Genomic DNA, 17,146 nt, shown 5'->3' on the forward strand with positions numbered 1-17,146 from the left:
TAAAGCATAGGATAAAACGACATAGATGCAATTTAATAAAGCATAGGATAAAACAACATAAATACAATTTAATAAAGCATAGGATAAAACAACATAAATACAATTTAATAAAGCATAGGATAAAACAACATAAATACAATTTAATAAATCATAGGATAAAACCACATAAATACAATTTAATAAAGCATAGAATGAAACAACATAAATACAATTTAATAAAGCATAGTTTAAAACAACATAGATGAATTTAATAAAGCATAGGATAAAACAACATAAATACAATTTAATAAAGCAAAGAATAAAACAACATAAATACAATTTAATAAAGCATAGGATAAAACAACATAAATACAATTTAATAAAGCATAGGATAAAACAACATAAATACAATTTAATAAAACATAGAATAAAACAACATAAATACAATTTAATAAAGCATAGGATAAAACAACATAGATGAATTTAATAAAGCATAGGATAAAACAATATAAATACAATTTAATAAAGCAAAGAAAAAAACAACATAAATACAATTTAATAAAGCATAGGATAAAACAACATAAATACAATTTAATAAAGCATAGGATAAAACAACATGAATACAATTTAATAAAGCATAGGTTAAAACAACATAAATACAATTTAATAAAGCATAGGATGAAACCACGTAAATACAATTTAATAAAGCATAGGATAAAACAACATAAATACAATTTAATAAAGCATAGGTTAAAACAACATAAATACAATTTAATAAAGCATAGGATAAAACAACATAAATACAATTTAATAAAGCATAGGATAAAACAACATAAATACAATTTAATAAAGCATAGGATAAAACAACATAAATTAAATTTAATAAAGCATAGGATAAAACAACATAAATACAATTTAATAAAGCATAGGATAAAACAACATAAATACAATTTAATAAAGCATAGGATAAAACAACATAAATACAATTTAATAAAGCATAGGATAAAACAACATAAATACAGTTTAATAAAGCATAGGATAAAACAACATGAATACAATTTAATAAAGCATAGGATAAAACAACATAAATACAATTTAATAAAGCATAGGATAAAACAACATAAATACAATTTAATAAAGCATAGGATAAAACAACATAAATACAATTTAATAAAGCATGGGTTAAAACAACATAAATGCAATTTAATAAAGCATAGGATAAAACAACATAAATACAATTTAATAAAGCATAGAATAAAACAACATAAATACAATTTAATAAAGCATAGGATAAAACAACATAAATACAATTTAATAAAGCTTAAGATAAAACAACATAAATACAATTTAATAAATCATAGGATAAAACCACATAAATACAACTTAATAAAGCATAGAATGAAACAACATAAATTCAATTTAATAAAGCATAGGATAAAACAACATAGATGAATTTAATAAAGCATAGGATAAAACAACATAAATACAATTTAATAAAGCAAAGAATAAAACAACATAAATACAATTTAATAAAGCATAGGATAAAACAACATAAATACAATTTAATAAAGCATAGGATAAAACAACATAAATACAATTTAATAAAGCATAGAATAAAACAACATAAATACAATTTAATAAAGCATAGGATAAAACAACATAGATGAATTTAATAAAGCATAGGATAAAACAACATAAATACAATTTAATAAAGCAAAGAATAAAACAACATAAATACAATTTAAAAAAGCATAGGATAAAACAACATAAATACAATTTATTAAAGCATAGGATAAAACAACATAAATACAATTTAATAAAGCATAGGTTAAAACATCATAAATACAATTTAATAAAGCAAAGGATGAAACCACATAAATACAATTTAATAAAGCATAGGTTAAAACAAAATAAATACAATTTAATAAAGCATAGGATGAAACCACGTAAATACAATTTAATAAAACATAGGTTAAACAACATAAATACAATTTAATAAAGCATAGGATAAAACAACATAAACACGATATAATAAAGCATGGGTTAAAACAACATAAATACAATTTAATAAAACATAGGTTAAAACAACATAAATACAATTTAATAAAGCATAGGATGAAACCACGTAAATACAATTTAATAAAACATAGGTTAAACAACATAAATACAATTTAATAAAGCATAGGATAAAACAACATAAATACAATTTAATAAAGCAAAGAATAAAACAACATAAATACAATTTAATAAAGCATAGGATAAAACAACATAAATACAATTTAATAAAGCATAGGATAAAACAACATAAATACAATTTAATAAAGCATAGAATAAAACAACATAAATACAATTTAATAAAGCAAAGAATAAAACAACATAAATACAATTTAAAAAAGCATAGGATAAAACAACATAAATACAATTTAATAAAGCATAGGATAAAACAACATAAATACAATTTAATAAAGCATAGGTTAAAACAACATAAATACAATTTAATAAAGCATAGGATGAAACCACGTAAATACAATTTAATAAAACATAGGTTAAACAACATAAATACAATTTAATAAAGCATAGGATAAAACAACATAAACACGATATAATAAAGCATGGGTTAAAACAACATAAATACATGTTAATAAAGCATAGGATAAAACAACATAAATACAATTTAATAACGCATAGGATAAAACAACATAAATACAATTTAATAAAGCATAGGATAAAACAACATAAATGCAGTTTAATAAAGCATAGGATAAAGCAACATAAATGCAGTTTAATAAAGCATACGATAAAACAACATAAATACAATTTAATAAAGCATAGGATAAAACAACATAAATACAATTTAATAAAGCATAGGATAAAACCACATAAATACAATTTAATAAAGCATGGGTTAAAACAACATTAATACAATTTAATAAAGCATAGGATAAAACAACATAAACACAATTTAATAAAGCATAGGATAAAACAACATAAATACAATTTAATAAAGCATACGATAAAACAACATAAAACAATTTAATAAAGCATAGGATAAAACAAAATAAATACAATTTAATAAAACATAGGATAAAACAACATAAATACAATTTTAATAAAGCATAGGATAAAACAACATAAATACAATTTAATAAAGCATAGGATAAAACAACATAAATACAATTTAATAAAGCATAGGATAAAACCACATAAATACAATTTAATAAAGCATGGGTTAAAACAACATAAATACAATTTAATAAAGCATAGGATAAAACAACATAAATACAATTTAATAAAGCATAGGATAAAACAACATAAATACAATTTAATAAAGCATAGGATAAAACCACATAAATACAATTTAATAAAGCATGGGTTAAAACAACATTAATACAATTTAATAAAGCATAGGATAAAACAACATAAATACAATTTAATAAAGCATAGGATAAAACCACATAAATACAATTTAATAAAGCATGGGTTAAAACAACATAAATACAATTTAATAAAGCATAGGATAAAACAACATAAATACAATTTAATAAAGCATAGGATAAAACAACATAAATACAATTTAATAAAGCACAGGATAAAACCACATAAATACAATTTAATAAAGCATGGGTTAAAACAACATTAATACAATTTAATAAAGCATAGGACAAAACAACATAAATACAGTTTAATAAAGCATAGGATAAAACAACATAAATGCAGTTTAATAAAGCATACGATAAAACAACATAAATACAATTTATTAAAGCATAGGATAAAACAACATAAATACAATTTAATAAAGCATAGGATAAAACAACATAAATTCAATTTAATAAAGCATAGGATAAAACAACATAAATACAGTTTAATAAAGCATAGGATAAAACCACATAAATACAATTTAATAAAGCATAGGATAAAACAACATAAATACAATTTAATAAAGCAAAGAATAAAACAACATAAATACAATTTAATAAAGCATAGGATAAAACAACATAAATACAATTTAATAAAACATAGGATAAAACAACATAAATACAATTTAATAAAGCATAGGTTAAAACAACATAAATACAATTTAATAAAGCATAGGATGAAACCACGTAAATACAATTTAATAAAGCATAGGATAAAACAACATAAATACAATTTAATAAAGCATAGGATAAAACAACATAAATACAATTTAATAAAGCATAGGATAAAACAACATAAATACAGTTTAATAAAGCATAGGATAAAACAACATGAATACAATTTAATAAAGCATAGGATAAAACAACATAAATACAATTTAATAAAGCATAGGATAAAACAACATAAATACAATTTAATAAAGCATAGGATAAAACAACATAAATACAATTTAATAAAGCATGGGTTAAAACAACATAAATGCAATTTAATAAAGCATAGGATAAAACAACATAAATACAATTTAATAAAGCATAGGATAAAACAACATAAATACAATTTAATAAAGCATAGGATAAAACAACATAAATACAATTTAATAAAGCATAAGATAAAACAACATAAATACAATTTAATAAATCATAGGATAAAACCACATAAATACAATTTAATAAAGCATAGAATGAAACAACATAAATTCAATTTAATAAAGCATAGGATAAAACAACATAGATGAATTTAATAAAGCATAGGATAAAACAACATAAATACAATTTAATAAAGCAAAGAATAAAACAACATAAATACAATTTAATAAAGCATAGGATAAAACAACATAAATACAATTTAATAAAGCATAGGATAAAACAACATAAATACAATTTAATAAAGCATAGAATAAAACAACATAAATACAATTTAATAAAGCATAGGATAAAACAACATAGATGAATTTAATAAAGCATAGGATAAAACAACATAACTACAATTTAATAAAGCAAAGAATAAAACAACATAAATACAATTTAAAAAAGCATAGGATAAAACAACATAAATACAATTTAATAAAGCATAGGATAAAACAACATAAATACAATTTAATAAAGCATAGGTTAAAACATCATAAATACAATTTAATAAAGCATAGGAAGAAACCACATAAATACAATGTAATAAAGCATAGGATAAAACAACATAAATACAATTTAATAAAGCATAGGTTAAAACAACATAAATACAATTTAATAAAGCATAGGATAAAACAACATAAATACAATTTAATAAAGCATAGGTTAAAACAAAATAAATACAATTTAATAAAGCATAGGATGAAACCACGTAAATACAATTTAATAAAACATAGGTTAAACAACATAAATACAATTTAATAAAGCATAGGATAAAACAACATAAACACGATATAATAAAGCATGGGTTAAAACAACATAAATACATTTTAATAAAGCATAGGATAAAACAACATGAATACAATTTAATAACGCATAGGATAAAACAACATAAATACAATTTAATAAAGCATAGGATAAAACCACATGAATACAATTTAATAAAGCATAGGATAAAACAACATAAATACAATTTAATAAAGCATAGGATAAAACCACATAAATACAATTTAATAAAGCATAGGATAAAACAACATAAATACAATTTAATAAAGCATAGGATAAAACAACATAAATACAATTTAATAAAGCTTGGTTAAAACAACATAAATACAATTTAATAAAGCATAGGACAAAACAACATAAATACAATTTAATAAAGCATAGGATAAAACAACATAAATACAATTTAATAAAGGATAGGATAAAACAACATAAATACAATTTAATAAAGCATAGGATAAAACCACATAAATACAATTTAATAAAGCATGGGTTAAAACAACATAAATACAATTTATTAAAGCATAGTATAAAACAACATAAACACAATTTAATAAAGCATAGGATAAAACAACATAAATACAATTTAATAAAGCATACGATAAAACAACATAATACAATTTAATAAAGCATAGGATAAAACAACATAAACATAATTTAATAAAGCATAGGATAAAACAACATAAATACAATTTAATAAAGCATAGGTTAAAGCAACATAAATACAATTTAATAAAGCATAGGATAAAACAACATAAACACAATTTAATAAAGCATAGGTTAAAACAACATAAATACAATTTAATAAAGCATAGGATAAAACAACATAAATACAATTTAATAAACCATAGGATAAAACAACATAAATACAATTTAATAAAGCATAGGATAAAACAACATGGATACAATTTAATAAAGCATAGGTTAAAACAACATAAATACAATTTAATAAAGCATAGGACAAAACAAGATAAATACAATTTAATAAACCATTGGATAAAACAACATATATACAATTTAATAAAGCATAGGACAAAACAAGATAAATACAATTTAATAAACCATTGGATAAAACAACATAAATACAATTTAATAAAGCAAAGAATAAAACAACATAAATACAATTTAATAAAGCATAGGATAAAACAACATAAATACAATTTAATAAAGCATAGGATAAAACAACATAAATACAATTTAATAAAGCATAGGTTAAAACAACATAAATACAATTTAATAAAGCATAGGATGAAACCACGTAAATACAATTTAATAAAGCATAGGATAAAACAACATAAATACAATTTAATAAAGCATAGGTTAAAACAACATAAATACAATTTAATAAAGCATAGGATAAAACAACATAAATACAATTTAATAAAGCATAGCTTAAAACAAAATAAATACAATTTAATAAAGCATAGGATGAAACCACGTAAATACAATTTAATAAAACATAGGTTAAACAACATAAATACAATTTAATAAAGCATAGGATAAAACAACATAAACACGATATAATAAAGCATGGGTTAAAACAACATAAATACATTTTAATAAAGCATAGGATAAAACAACATAAATACAATTTAATAACGCATAGGATAAAACAACATAAATACAATTTAATAAAGCATAGGATAAAACCACATAAATACAATTTAATAAAGCATAGGATAAAACAACATAAATACAATTTAATAAAGCAAAGAATAAAACAACATAAATACAATTTAATAAAGCATAGGATAAAACAACATAAATACAATTTAATAAAACATAGGATAAAACAACATAAATACAATTTAATAAAGCATAGGTTAAAACAACATAAATACAATTTAATAAAGCATAGGATGAAACCACGTAAATACAATTTAATGAAGCATAGGATAAAACAACATAAATACAATTTAATAAAGCATAGGATAAAACAACATAAATACTATTTAATAAAGCATAGGATAAAACAACATAAATACAGTTTATTGAAGCATAGGATAAAACAACATGAATACAATTTAATAAAGCATAGGATAAAACAACATAAATACAATTTAATAAAGCATAGGATAAAACAACATAAATACAATTTAATAAAGCATAGGATAAAACAACATAAATACAATTTAATAAAGCATGGGTTAAAACAACATAAATGCAATTTAATAAAGCATAGGATAAAACAACATAAATACAATTTAATAAAGCATAGGATAAAACAACATAAATACAATTTAATAAAGCATAGGATAAAACAACATAAATACAATTTAATAAAGCATAGGATAAAACAACATAAATAAAATTTAATAAATCATAGGATAAAACCACATAAATACAATTTAATAAAGCATAGAATGAAACAACATAAATTCAATTTAATAAAGCATAGGATAAAACAACATAAATACAATTTAATAAAGCATAGGTTAAAACAACATAAATACAATTTAATAAAGCATAGGATGAAACCACGTAAATACAATTTAATAAAACATAGGTTAAACAACATAAATACAATTTAATAAAGCATAGGATAAAACAACATAAACACGATATAATAAAGCATGGGTTAAAACAACATAAATACATGTTAATAAAGCATAGGATAAAACAACATAAATACAATTTAATAACGCATAGGATAAAACAACATAAATACAATTTAATAAAGCATAGGATAAAACAACATAAATGCAGTTTAATAAAGCATAGGATAAAGCAACATAAATGCAGTTTAATAAAGCATACGATAAAACAACATAAATACAATTTAATAAAGCATAGGATAAAACAACATAAATACAATTTAATAAAGCATAGGATAAAACCACATAAATACAATTTAATAAAGCATGGGTTAAAACAACATTAATACAATTTAATAAAGCATAGGATAAAACAACATAAACACAATTTAATAAAGCATAGGATAAAACAACATAAATACAATTTAATAAAGCATACGATAAAACAACATAATACAATTTAATAAAGCATAGGATAAAACAAAATAAATACAATTTAATAAAGCATAGGATAAAACAACATAAATACAATTTAATAAAGCATAGGATAAAACAACATAAATACAATTTAATAAAGCATAGGATAAAACAGCATAAATACAATTTAATAAAGCATGGGTTAAAACAACATAAATACAATTTAATAAAGCATAGGATAAAACAACATAAATACAATTTAATAAAGCATAGGATAAAACAACATAAATACAATTTAATAAAGCATAGGATAAAACCACATAAATACAATTTAATAAAGCATGGGTTAAAACAACATTAATACAATTTAATAAAGCATAGGATAAAACAACATAAATACAATTTAATAAAGCATAGGATAAAACCACATAAATACAATTTAATAAAGCATGGGTTAAAACAACATAAATACAATTTAATAAAGCATAGGATAAAACAACATAAATACAATTTAATAAAGCATAGGATAAAACAACATAAATACAATTTAATAAAGCATAGGATAAAACAACATAAATACAATTTAATAAAGCATAGGACAAAACAACATAAATACAGTTTAATAAAGCATAGGATAAAACAACATAAATGCAGTTTAATAAAGCATACGATAAAACAACATAAATACAATTTAATAAAGCATAGGATAAAACAACATAAATACAATTTAATAAAGCATAGGATAAAACAACATAAATTCAATTTAATAAAGCATAGGATAAAACAACATAAATACAGTTTAATAAAGCATAGGACAAAACAACATAAATACAATTTAATAAAGCATAGGATAAAACAACATAAATACAGTTTAATAAAGCATAGGATAAAACAACATGAATACAATTTAATAAAGCATAGGATAAAACAACATAAATACAATTTAATAAAGCATAGGATAAAACAACATAAATACAATTTAATAAAGCAAAGAATAAAACAACATAAATACAATTTAATAAAGCATAGGATAAAACAACATAAATACAATTTAATAAAGCATAGGATAAAACAACATGAATACAATTTAATAAAGCATAGGATAAAACAACATAAATACAATTTAATAAAGCATAGGATAAAACAACATAAATACAATTTAATAAAGCAAAGAATAAAACAACATAAATACAATTTAATAAAGCATAGGATAAAACAACATAAATACAATTTAATAAAGCATAGGATAAAACAACATAAATACAATTTAATAAAGCATAGAATAAAACAACATAAATACAATTTAATAAAGCAAAGAATAAAACAACATAAATACAATTTAAAAAAGCATAGGATAAAACAACATAAATACAATTTAATAAAGCATAGGATAAAACAACATAAATACAATTTAATAAAGCATAGGTTAAAACAACATAAATACAATTTAATAAAGCATAGGATGAAACCACGTAAATACAATTTAATAAAACATAGGTTAAACAACATAAATACAATTTAATAAAGCATAGGATAAAACAACATAAATACAATTTAATAAAGCAAAGAATAAAACAACATAAATACAATTTAAAAAAGCATAGGATAAAACAACATAAATACAATTTAATAAAGCATAGGATAAAACAACATAAATACAATTTAATAAAGCATAGGTTAAAACAACATAAATACAATTTAATAAAGCACAGGATGAAACCACGTAAATACAATTTAATAAAACATAGGTTAAACAACATAAATACAATTTAATAAAGCATAGGATAAAACAACATAAACACGATATAATAAAGCATGGGTTAAAACAACATAAATACATGTTAATAAAGCATTGGATAAAACAACATAAATACAATTTAATAACGCATAATATAAAACAACATAAATACAATTTAATAAAGCATAGGATAAAACAACATAAATGCAGTTTAATAAAGCATAGGATAAAGCAACATAAATGCAGTTTAATAAAGCATACGATAAAACAACATAAATACAATTTAATAAAGCATAGGATAAAACAACATAAATACAATTTAATAAAGCATAGGATAAAACCACATAAATACAATTTAATAAAGCATGGGTTAAAACAACATTAATACAATTTAATAAAGCATAGGATAAAACAACATAAACACAATTTAATAAAGCATAGGATAAAACAACATAAATACAATTTAATAAAGCATACGATAAAACAACATAAAACAATTTAATAAAGCATAGGATAAAACAAAATAAATACAATTTAATAAAGCATAGGATAAAACAACATAAATACAATTTAATAAAGCATAGGATAAAACAACATAAATACAATTTAATAAAGCATAGGATAAAACAACATAAATACAATTTAATAAAGCATAGGATAAAACCACATAAATACAATTTAATAAAGCATGGGTTAAAACAACATAAATACAATTTAATAAAGCATAGGATAAAACAACATAAATACAATTTAATAAAGCATAGGATAAAACAACATAAATACAATTTAATAAAGCATAGGATAAAACCACATAAATACAATTTAATAAAGCATGGGTTAAAACAACATTAATACAATTTAATAAAGCATAGGATAAAACAACATAAATACAATTTAATAAAGCATAGGATAAAACCACATAAATACAATTTAATAAAGCATGGGTTAAAACAACATAAATACAATTTAATAAAGCATAGGATAAAACAACATAAATACAATTTAATAAAGCATAGGATAAAACAACATAAATACAATTTAATAAAGCATGGGTTAAAACAACATTAATACAATTTAATAAAGCATAGGACAAAACAACATAAATATAGTTTAATAAAGCATAGGATAAAACAACATAAATGCAGTTTAATAAAGCATACGATAAAACAACATAAATACAATTTATTAAAGCATAGGATAAAACAACATAAATACAATTTAATAAAGCATAGGATAAAACAACATAAATTCAATTTAATAAAGCATAGGATAAAACAACATAAATACAGTTTAATAAAGCATAGGATAAAACCACATAAATACAATTTAATAAAGCATAGGATAAAACAACATAAATACAATTTAATAAAGCAAAGAATAAAACAACATAAATACAATTTAATAAAGCATAGGATAAAACAACATAAATACAATTTAATAAAACATAGGATAAAACAACATAAATACAATTTAATAAAGCATAGGTTAAAACAACATAAATACAATTTAATAAAGCATAGGATGAAACCACGTAAATACAATTTAATAAAGCATAGGATAAAACAACATAAATACAATTTAATAAAGCATAGGATAAAACAACATAAATACAATTTAATAAAGCATAGGATAAAACAACATAAATACAGTTTAATAAAGCATAGGATAAAACAACATGAATACAATTTAATAAAGCATAGGATAAAACAACATAAATACAATTTAATAAAGCATAGGATAAAACAACATAAATACAATTTAATAAAGCATAGGATAAAACAACATAAATACAATTTAATAAAGCATGGGTTAAAACAACATAAATGCAATTTAATAAAGCATAGGATAAAACAACATAAATACAATTTAATAAAGCATAGGATAAAACAACATAAATACAATTTAATAAAGCATAGGATAAAACAACATAAATACAATTTAATAAAGCATAAGATAAAACAACATAAATACAATTTAATAAATCATAGGATAAAACCACATAAATACAATTTAATAAAGCATAGAATGAAACAACATAAATTCAATTTAATAAAGCATAGGATAAAACAACATAGATGAATTTAATAAAGCATAGGATAAAACAACATAAATACAATTTAATAAAGCAAAGAATAAAACAACATAAATACAATTTAATAAAGCATGGGTTAAAACAACATTAATACAATTTAATAAAGCATAGGATAAAACAACATAAACACAATTTAATAAAGCATAGGATAAAACAACATAAATACAATTTAATAAAGCATACGATAAAACAACATAATACAATTTAATAAAGCATAGGATAAAACAAAATAAATACAATTTAATAAAGCATAGGATAAAACAACATAAATACAATTTAATAAAGCATAGGATAAAACAACATAAATACAATTTAATAAAGCATAGGATAAAACAACATAAATTCAATTTAATAAAGCATAGGATAAAACAACATAAATACAGTTTAATAAAGCATAGGATAAAACCACATAAATACAATTTAATAAAGCATAGGATAAAACAACATAAATACAATTTAATAAAGCATAGGATAAAACAACATAAATACAATTTAATAAAGCATGGGTTAAAACAACATAAATACAATTTAATAAAGCATAGGATAAAACAACATAAATACAATTTAATAAAGCATAGGATAAAACAACATAAATACAATTTAATAAAGCATAGGATAAAACAACATAAATACAATTTAATAAAGCATAGGATAAAACCACATAAATACAATTTAATAAAGCATGGGTTAAAACAACATTAATACAATTTAATAAAGCATAGGATAAAACAACATAAATACAATTTAATAAAGCATAGGATAAAACCACATAAATACAATTTAATAAAGCATGGGTTAAAACAACATAAATACAATTTAATAAAGCATAGGATAAAACAACATAAATACAATTTAATAAAGCATAGGATAAAACAACATAAATACAATTTAATAAAGCATAGGATAAAACCACATAAATACAATTTAATAAAGCATGGGTTAAAACAACATTAATACAATTTAATAAAGCATAGGACAAAACAACATAAATACAGTTTAATAAAGCATAGGATAAAACAACATAAATGCAGTTTAATAAAGCATACGATAAAACAACATAAATACAATTTAATAAAGCATAGGATAAAACAACATAAATACAATTTAATAAAGCATAGGATAAAACAACATAAATTCAATTTAATAAAGCATAGGATAAAACAACATAAATACAGTTTAATAAAGCGTAGGATAAAACCACATAAATACAATTTAATAAAGCATAGGATAAAACAACATAAATACAATTTAATAAAGCAAAGAATAAAACAACATAAATACAATTTAATAAAGCATAGGATAAAACAACATAAATACAATTTAATAAAACATAGGATAAAACAACATAAATACAATTTAATAAAGCATAGGTTAAAACAACATAAATACAATTTAATAAAGCATAGGATGAAACCACGTAAATACAATTTAATAAAGCATAGGATAAAACAACATAAATACAATTTAATAAAGCATAGGATAAAACAACATAAATACAATTTAATAAAGCATAGGATAAAACAACATAAATACAGTTTAATAAAGCATAGGATAAAACAACATGAATACAATTTAATAAAGCATAGGATAAAACAACATAAATACAATTTAATAAAGCATAGGATAAAACAACATAAATACAATTTAATAAAGCATAGGATAAAACAACATAAATACAATTTAATAAAGCATGGGTTAAAACAACATAAATGCAATTTAATAAAGCATAGGATAAAACAACATAAATACAATTTAATAAAGCATAGGATAAAACAACATAAATACAATTTAATAAAGCATAGGATAAAACAACATAAATACAATTTAATAAAGCATAAGATAAAACAACATAAATACAATTTAATAAATCATAGGATAAAACCACATAAATACAATTTAATAAAGCATAGAATGAAACAACATAAATTCAATTTAATAAAGCATAGGATAAAACAACATAGATGAATTTAATAAAGCATAGGATAAAACAACATAAATACAATTTAATAAAGCAAAGAATAAAACAACATAAATACAATTTAATAAAGCATAGGATAAAACAACATAAATACAATTTAATAAAGCATAGGATAAAACAACATAAATACAATTTAATAAAGCATAGAATAAAACAACATAAATACAATTTAATAAAGCATAGGATAAAACAACATAGATGAATTTAATAAAGCATAGGATAAAACAACATAACTACAATTTAATAAAGCAAAGAATAAAACAACATAAATACAATTTAAAAAAGCATAGGATAAAACAACATAAATACAATTTAATAAAGCATAGGATAAAACAACATAAATACAATTTAATAAAGCATAGGTTAAAACATCATAAATACAATTTAATAAAGCATAGGATGAAACCACATAAATACAATTTAATAAAGCATAGGATAAAACAACATAAATACAATTTAATAAAGCATAGGTTAAAACAACATAAATACAATTTAATAAAGCATAGGATAAAACAACATAAATACAATTTAATAAAGCATAGGTTAAAACAAAATAAATACAATTTAATAAAGCATCTGATGAAACCACGTAAATACAATTTAATAAAACATAGGTTAAACAACATAAATACAATTTAATAAAGCATAGGATAAAACAACATAAACACGATATAATAAAGCATGGGTTAAAACAACATAAATACATTTTAATAAAGCATAGGATAAAACAACATGAATACAATTTAATAACGCATAGGATAAAACAACATAAATACAATTTAATAAAGCATAGGATAAAACCACATGAATACAATTTAATAAAGCATAGGATAAAACAACATAAATACAATTTAATAAAGCATAGGATAAAACCACATAAATACAATTTAATAAAGCATAGGATAAAACAACATAAATACAATTTAATAACGCATAGGATAAAACAACATAAATACAATTTAATAAAGCATAGGATATAACAACATAAATGCAGTTTAATAAAGCATAGGATAAAGCAACATAAATGCAGTTTAATAAAGCATACGATAAAACAACATAAATACAATTTAATAAAGCATAGGATAAAACAACATAAATACAATTTAATAAAGCATAGGATAAAACCACATAAATACAATTTAATAAAGCATGGGTAAAAACAACATTAATACAATTTAATAAAGCATAGGATAAAACAACATAAACACAATTTAATAAAGCATAGGATAAAACAACATAAATACAATTTAATAAAGCATACGATAAAACAACATAATACAATTTAATAAAGCATAGGATAAAACAAAATAAATACAATTTAATAAAGCATAGGATAAAACAACATAAATACAATTTAATAAAGCATAGGATAAAACAACATAAATACAATTTAATAAAGCATAGGATAAAACAACATAAATACAATTTAATAAAGCATAGGATAAAACCACATAAATACAATTTAATAAAGCATGGGTTAAAACAACATAAATACAATTTAATAAAGCATAGGATAAAACAACATAAATACAATTTAATAAAGCATAGGATAAAACAACATAAATACAATTTAATAAAGCATAGGATAAAACCACATAAATACAATTTAATAAAGCATGGGTTAAAACAACATTAATACAATTTAATAAAGCATAGGATAAAACAACATAAATACAATTTAATAAAGCATAGGATAAAACCACATAAATACAATTTAATAAAGCATGGGTTAAAACAACATAAAGACAATTTAATAAAGCATAGGATAAAACAACATAAATACAATTTAATAAAGCATAGGATAAAACAACATAAATACAATTTAATAAAGCATAGGATAAAACCACATAAATACAATTTAATAAAGCATGGGTTAAAACAACATTAATACAATTTAATAAAGCATAGGACAAAACAACATAAATACAGTTTAATAAAGCATAGGATAAAACAACATAAAGGCAGTTTAATAAAGCATACGATAAAACAACATAAATACAATTTAATAAAGCATAGGATAAAACAACATAAATACAATTTAATAAAGCATAGGATAAAACAACATAAATTCAATTTAATAAAGCATAGGATAAAACAACATAAATACAGTTTAATAAAGCATAGGATAAAACCACATAAATACAATTTAATAAAGCATAGGATAAAACAACATAAATACAATTTAATAAAGCAAAGAATAAAACAACATAAATACAATTTAATAAAGCATAGGATAAAACAACATAAATACAATTTAATAAAACATAGGATAAAACAACATAAATACAATTTAATAAAGCATAGGTTAAAACAACATAAATACAATTTAATAAAGCATAGGATGAAACCACGTAAATACAATTTAATAAAGCATAGGATAAAACAACATAAATACAATTTAATAAAGCATAGGATAAAACAACATAAATACAATTTAATAAAGCATAGGATAAAACAACATAAATACAGTTTAATAAAGCATAGGATAAAACAACATGAATACAATTTAATAAAGCATAGGATAAAACAACATAAATACAATTTAATAAAGCATAGGATAAAACAACATAAATACAATTTAATAAAGCATAGGATAAAACAACATAAATACAATTTAATAAAGCATGGGTTAAAACAACATAAATGCAATTTAATAAAGCATAGGATAAAACAACATAAATACAATTTAATAAAGCATAGGATAAAACAACATAAATACAATTTAATAAAGCATAGGATAAAACAACATAAATACAATTTAATAAAGCATAAGATAAAACAACATAAATACAATTTAATAAATCATAGGATAAAACCACATAAATACAATTTAATAAAGCATAGAATGAAACAACATAAATTCAATTTAATAAAGCATAGGATAAAACAACATAGATGAATTTAATAAAGCATAGGATAAAACAACATAAATACAATTTAATAAAGCAAAGAATAAAACAACATTAATACAATTTAATAAAGCATAGGATAAAACAACATAAATACAATTTAATAAAGCATAGGATAAAACAACATAAATACAATTTAATAAAGCATAGAATAAAACAACATAAATACAATTTA

This window comes from Phyllobates terribilis, unplaced genomic scaffold (genome assembly GCF_046119375.1).
Source record: "Phyllobates terribilis strain yellow unplaced genomic scaffold, ASM4611937v1 Scaffold_220__1_contigs__length_3276283, whole genome shotgun sequence".
Lineage (NCBI taxonomy): Eukaryota > Metazoa > Chordata > Amphibia > Anura > Dendrobatidae > Phyllobates > Phyllobates terribilis.